Consider the following 6,286-nt stretch of genomic DNA (forward strand, 5'->3'; position numbering starts at 1 on the left):
GCCCAAGGATGCTTTCATTATTGGATCAGACTTCAGGGTCTGAGAAAACCCAGGCAGGGTCTTAATGGGTTTGTTATGGCATTCCAGCCCCCACACTCAGGCGCCAGCTTCTCCAGTTCCTTAATGTTCAGCTTATGCATTTGTCAGAAGTACAGTAAAGGGTTAGTGGAAACTGGCTGGCTGGTTGCTAATGGAAACCCAGCCTGCCCCACAAGCTCAACAGATTGGAAGAAAAACAAAGGGGGCATAAACAATGTTTCCACAACCACTAATGAGGAAAACCTCTTAGCAGGCTAGAAACAGAAAGAGACTGCCTAAACGGACACAGAAAAAATACCAAAACCTGGAGCAAACTGCTTGCTTGCTGGAGAAATTTTACAAGAATTTCCATAAAAATCAGAAACATGATGAGATTCTCCCTCTCTCTGTCCTATAACATTTGCTGGGTGCCATAGCCAAGACAGTAAGAGAAGCAAAGTAACTGAGAGGTAGAGGAATTTTAAAAAAAAAGAAAGAAAGAAAGAAATGCTTTCAGGTGCCGTAATGATCTGTATGAACAACCAAATTACCAGAACTACTTCCCAATGAGTAGAGCTAACCACCTTTGGCCAGGTGCTAGGAATGACAGAGCCCGGAGGTAGCCCAGCACACGTCCGGGATGCAGACGTGGTGATGTCTGGCTCAGGGGATGGGGCGCTGAGGCTCCGCAAACGGTAAAGTTAAAAAGCAGATCTCTGCCTCCTCCTGTACATAGAATTAAATTCTGCGTATCAAAAAATCTTTAAGACTAGTAAAGAAATCTTTAAGACTAGTCAGAGAATATTTTTAATCATGGAATAGGGAGGGGTCTCTTCAAACAAAACAAATAAAAATTCCTAGAGAAAAAGATTCCACACCTCTAACTCTACATTTGAAGTTTTTTTCTGACAAACAATCACACCGTTTGTTTGAAAAACTGAGCCACTGACTGGGAGAAATTTTGCAATACACACCACATAAAAAGGACTAATACCCAGATAAATGTGGAATTCCTACAAAGAGATAAGTGAAAGAAAAACAACCCTAAAATCTGTCTGGATGAACAAACCAACTGCAGAAGAGAGACCCCAACAGCTAAAACAAAAATCACATGGTAAGCGGCTCGGCCTGTCTATTCATCTAAAATCCAAAATTAAACCACAAAGAGATGCAAATTAGGAAAACTTTCACAGTGTGACATGCAACTGATGGGAGGATTCGCAGAGCCAGGAACCCCCACACGACTGGCCTGAGCGTCCACTGGGGCAATGCCCTCCAGGGGCCTGGCCAGCACCCAGCAGTGTTCGTTGGGAGCACACACATCTCTAGCCCAGGAACTTTCCTCCCAGAGACACCCACTGGAGCTCTGCTAGGTAAAGCGTGGCCTGGGGACCAGCGGCGTTGGAATCTACACATCAACAGGGTCTGTGGTGGCTCGCAAGGGTGACAGCTGGGGAGGCCGCCCAGAGACCCTGCCGCTGAGCTCCATGAGACACCCTCTGTCACATCTACCCCAGCCTCGTCTGCGACTAGAAACGCTAAGAACCCTGCACATCTGCAAGGCCCAGAAATTAACGCTGGTGCCTTCATATTGTGCAATAAGAAACTGTGGTTAGCCTGGATGAAGCCAACCTACAGAATCAAAAAGATAGTTCTGGAAAACACAAAAGAGCAAGTTGTAACACATGACATTTTACAAAGGTTAAAATAGCATTCACCCAAAAGATGGCCGGTCACCCGCGGCTGCACAGGTACCCTGTGGAAGCGCAGCAGAGCCAAGGACGGGGCACCCGGCAGCGAGAGGGGCAGGCACGCCTCAGGAGGAAAGGTCTGCAGTGCTTGTTTCTTTAAAAAGAAATAGAAAGAAAAGATCTGAGGCAAATACAGCATCGGGTTTCCCTCCACTCATTTATACTCCTCTGGGATTTAATTTTCAAATTAATAAGCAAACAAGACACGTGAAATGGGATTCCCTGGGGTTTCACAGCCGTAACCACATGCTTGATGTCAGGACAGAGAGCCCTGAGGAGACGACTTTTTAGAAAGCGATTTTCCAAGATACCTCAAGACACTTTGTCTTGGTCTCCTCTTCCTAGAAGAACATTCTTTAAAAAAAAAAAAAATTAGAAACCGCCTGATGTGCAAAGATGTTTATAAGCAGAAAAAACTAAAAGCAAGTCAAATGTCCCAATAACATGGCAGGTGTGAGTCACAGCACCGCGTCGCCGAGGACAGAGCTGACCCACCCACGGCACGAGCAGGAGTCGCTGCAAATGGCAAAGGTGTGTGCCACAAAGCACCAGAGGCCCCCAGGCCCCTGCGGCCTGGCCTGGGACGGCCTCGCTTCGCAGTCCCAGAGAGGCAGGGCCCGGACCTCACCCTGACCTCCGCCTGCCGCCATGCTCTGTTCCTGCCACCCTGAATGCCCCCTCCCAGGCATCCCTGACCAGCACAGCTCACCCCAGGGGAGCCCGACACCCTCCACCATCTGCTGCCTGGCACACGACATGAGCCATGGGCACTGAGGTTACCGCACTGTCCACAGCTCCAGAGCTTCCCAGAGCCAACCCCAGGCCTGCCCCGTGCTTGCCCAGTGATCAGGTGAGTCTGCGAGCCTGGAGAGAGAATCCTTGGGCACCCACGTCAGGGTTCAAGGGGCGGGCGTCGTGAGCAGGACCAGGCACCCAGGGGTGCCAGCCGCGCCAGCGCTCATTCCTGCCTCGCCACAGGCAGGCAGCCCAGCTGGCGTCCGGGGAATCTTGAAAGATAAGCCACCGTTGTACAGCTCCAGGGAGAATCAGAACCGTCCCTAAGGAGTCTCAACAAAGCACCTCCCGCCAAGACGGGGCTCCAGGTCCTGGGAGAGCCACGAGCTGTTCTGTCCGAAAGGACAGGGGCCGGAGAAGCCAGTCCTGGGGGTGGAGGTCAGGGCCACCCACCACGGCTTTCCTAACGTTCCGAGCGAGCGCATTCTGGAGGAAGAGCAGCTCCTCAGCCGAGCCCCAGAGGGCACGGCCCCAGTGGGGGCGGGCAGCCACGCCTCCTGCCCCATCTCTGCCCCGCTGACACCTGTCCTGGTCCACGCCCACCTCCCCGGGCATCCAGGCCCCAGCTCGTCCCTCTCCTTAAAGCCTTCTGGCTCTCACACCCTCTACGTGCCCGTTCTCACACTGCTATCAAGACCTAGCTGAGACCGGGTAATTCATTTTAAAAAGAGCTTTAGTTGACTCACAGTTCTGCAGGCTGTACAGGAAGCATAGCTGGGAGGCCTCGGGAAACACCATCATGGCGGAAGGTGAAGCAAAACAGGCGCTTCTCGCTGTGGCAGAGCAGAAGAGAGCGAATGTGAGCGGCAGGACCTCACGCGGTTAAACCCCCAGATCTCGTGAGAACTCACTCAGTATCACGAGAACAGCAAGGGGGACGCTGCCCCGTGATCCAGTTACCTCCCGCCAGGCCCCTCCTCCAACACTGGGAATGACAGTTCCGCCTGAGATCTGGGTGTGGACACAGAGCCGGACCGCAGCGCACTCCCCAGATCGGGTTCTGATCTGGGCACCCGCCCAGTCCCCTGCGGAAGCTCCAGCCGGAGACCCGGCGGCCTGCAGTTCCCCACCCTGAGGGCCCCTCTCTCAGCCCACCCACAGGTTGTATCCCTCCCCCCTCCAGATGGGGCTCAGGCCGGCCCTTCCTCCAGCCCCTGCCATCTCCCGGCCAGTGACCCAGTGGCGACGTCCGCTCCACAAAGGCTCACACGGTTCCATCTATGCCCTGCTCTTCTCCACGGAGCACCAGGGTGAGCCTGAGAAACGTGCCCTCTGGCACCTGTCCTCCCAAGGCCTCTCCCGGCTTTCTCTGGAGTCCAGCCTCACCCTGGCCTCTACTGGCCACCATGCTCTGTTTCCGCCACCCTGAATGCCCCCTTCCAGGCCTCCCTGGCCAGCACAGCCTCACCCCAGGGGAGCCCTCTGCCATCTCCTCCCTGGTACACGACGTGAACCATGGGTGCCCAGTTCCCCTCCGTCCCCTACCTGCTCCAAGGGCAGGACCCCGACTGAAGGCCTCTGGGATGGGCCACGCTGAGACCCCTGCCCCCCAGGGCCCAGCCTGCGCCTCCTCCACCTCACTGGATTCTGTTAACCCCTCTGCTCCTCCTCCAGGCATGGGGAAGCCACAGGGAGGCAGAGGGCAAACATCGGGAGCTGTGTTCCCACCACAGATCCACACTGTCGGCTGAGCGCACCCTCACCAGGAAAGCTGGGCCCACCGTGGGATTTCCTGGGGCCTCCATGACAAAGGGCCACAAACTGGGGGCTTAGAGCAACAGCTCGGAGGCCGGAAGTCCAAAACCAAGCTGTCCGCAGGGCCACTCTCCCTCTGGAGGCTCCAGGGAGGGATCTTCCTGTCTCTTCAGCTTCCGGGGGCCCCAGGATCCCTGGAATTCCCTGGTTCACAGCCACACGGCCCGATGGGAGCTTCTGTGTCTGCACGGCCTCCTCCCTGAGCCTCCAACCTCTCTCCTTTTTCCATGAGGACACCCGTTACAGGATTTAAGGCGCACCCTCTCCGGGATGGGACTATCTCATCTCCAGATCTTTAATTTGATTATAACTGCCAAAACCCTGTTGGCAAATAAGTTCACCTTTACAGGTCCTGGGGGGGCTAGGACGTCAACATATCTTTTTGTGGGGGGCACATTCAACCCACAACACCAGTACTAGCAGAATTCCAGCTGCGAGAGTCGGGCATATGGGCAGGCCGCTCATAAAGGAAGAACGGAGAGTGTTGAGGCCGTTTCCTTAAGCCACAGGTAAGAAGAACTTGCTGAGTCAGCTTCAGCATTCATTAAGAGCCACCGATTTCCCGGGAAGGCCCGAACGAGATGAATAAGCAGCAGCCGCGATTCCATCAAGCTTAATTTAAAACCCTGGTGGAGGAAGGCACGGAAACCAGGGCTGCGGGTCCCAGGAGAACGCTGGAGTTTAATATCTTTGCATTCAGATGCGGGCTTTACATAACAGTAAGAAAGCCTGTGTAATTAGACCTGATGACAAAGAGGCTCCACACCTCCCTCAGTCCCAGGGGCACTGGGCTGCAGCCGACAGCTCCAACCAGACGCCTCGCAGTTCCCGAGGCCAGCACCCCAGAGAAGGAGTGAAGGGATCCTCAGAGCAGAAGATGTTCAGGGATCTCAGCATGTGTGCTCCAAGCAGACATCTCCCTGGGGTCCCGAGGGGCAGGGCCGTGGACAAGCAGCTGGAAGCCCACCCGGCCAGCCTTGCTCCAGAAGGTGACCCCTGGGAGGGCCAGCCTCGGTGGCTGCAGAGACCGGGGGCCCTTCTCATACCCCAAGAGTCACTTCAACCAGATGGTTGGCCACCAGGCAGAGACGGGGCTGCCCAAGGAGATCCATAGCACATCCCATAAGACACATTCAGCCCTGGCCCTGTGCCCTCCTGTCTGCGCTTCTAGCCGCCCACTGCCCAGCACAGGCCTCCAGAGCAGGCTCAGTAGGCGCTAAGGGCCCAGTTGTCGGGGTGCTGAGATAGAGCGTGGGTCAAGCTCCCTCTGGTTCTCAGAAGACCCTGGCCAGGATGTACAGGTGGCCGCAGGCCTCAGACTTAGAGATGGTCCCAGGCAGTGGGGGTGCAGGCAGGAGGTCCTCCGTGTGAATTTAAATTATTTCAGCCCTTTGGCCAGCCAGAAAACACTTCCAAACCCATCCTGCTGGCCCAGAAGTAGGATGAGGGGAGAGAGAAAGTCGAACCCTCAACCAGCTCCCCCTGCCCTGGTCAGGAAGCCAGAGTGTGAGTGTGCAGGGCTTAACGTCCGGCCCCACTCGGCTGTTCGTGCTGAACAGGACTCTGTGAAGGACGACAAGGCTGCCTCGGATCCTGATGCTGCGCTTGTTTCAAATCCTTGACGGGGAGAAACGCGGGGCGCCACGCAGCACCTCCAGGTCACCGGTTCCCAACTCTGGGATTCAGGCGAGAAGCCGGGGTCTCGGGGTCCCCTGTGACCTCTTGGCCTTTGTCCATGTAGGGGCAGTCCTTTGACTAAAATAGGACCTTTCTCTCCCAAGGCATGTTTCTCACTTGTTCAAGGTACTTTTTACTCTAAATGGAATGCGGTCAAGAAGCAATGGACGGCCACCATGCACGTGGTTGCTCCTCTCTCCTGGGCCTGGGCACCCTGGGGGCGCCCCTGGAAGAGGCCCCACGCCGTGGAGGTGAGCGAGGGGCTCCAGCCAGCCCAAGGGGGCTGGGAT

The 6,286-nt window shown here is 55.6% G+C and overlaps 1 long non-coding RNA gene across 1 annotated transcript; it reads left to right on the forward strand.

Annotated features, from left to right (window-relative positions):
• Positions 1–2,147: 2,147 nt before the first annotated feature.
• On the forward strand, positions 2,148–4,400 carry LOC111549167. Its single transcript, XR_002733625.1, has 2 exons — positions 2,148–2,619; positions 4,179–4,400. It is a non-coding gene; the product is annotated as an uncharacterized LOC111549167 (long non-coding RNA).
• The last annotated feature ends 1,886 nt before the right edge of the window (positions 4,401–6,286 follow it).

Source organism: Piliocolobus tephrosceles, chromosome 19, assembly GCF_002776525.5.
Source record: "Piliocolobus tephrosceles isolate RC106 chromosome 19, ASM277652v3, whole genome shotgun sequence".
Classification (NCBI taxonomy): Eukaryota; Metazoa; Chordata; class Mammalia; order Primates; family Cercopithecidae; genus Piliocolobus; species Piliocolobus tephrosceles.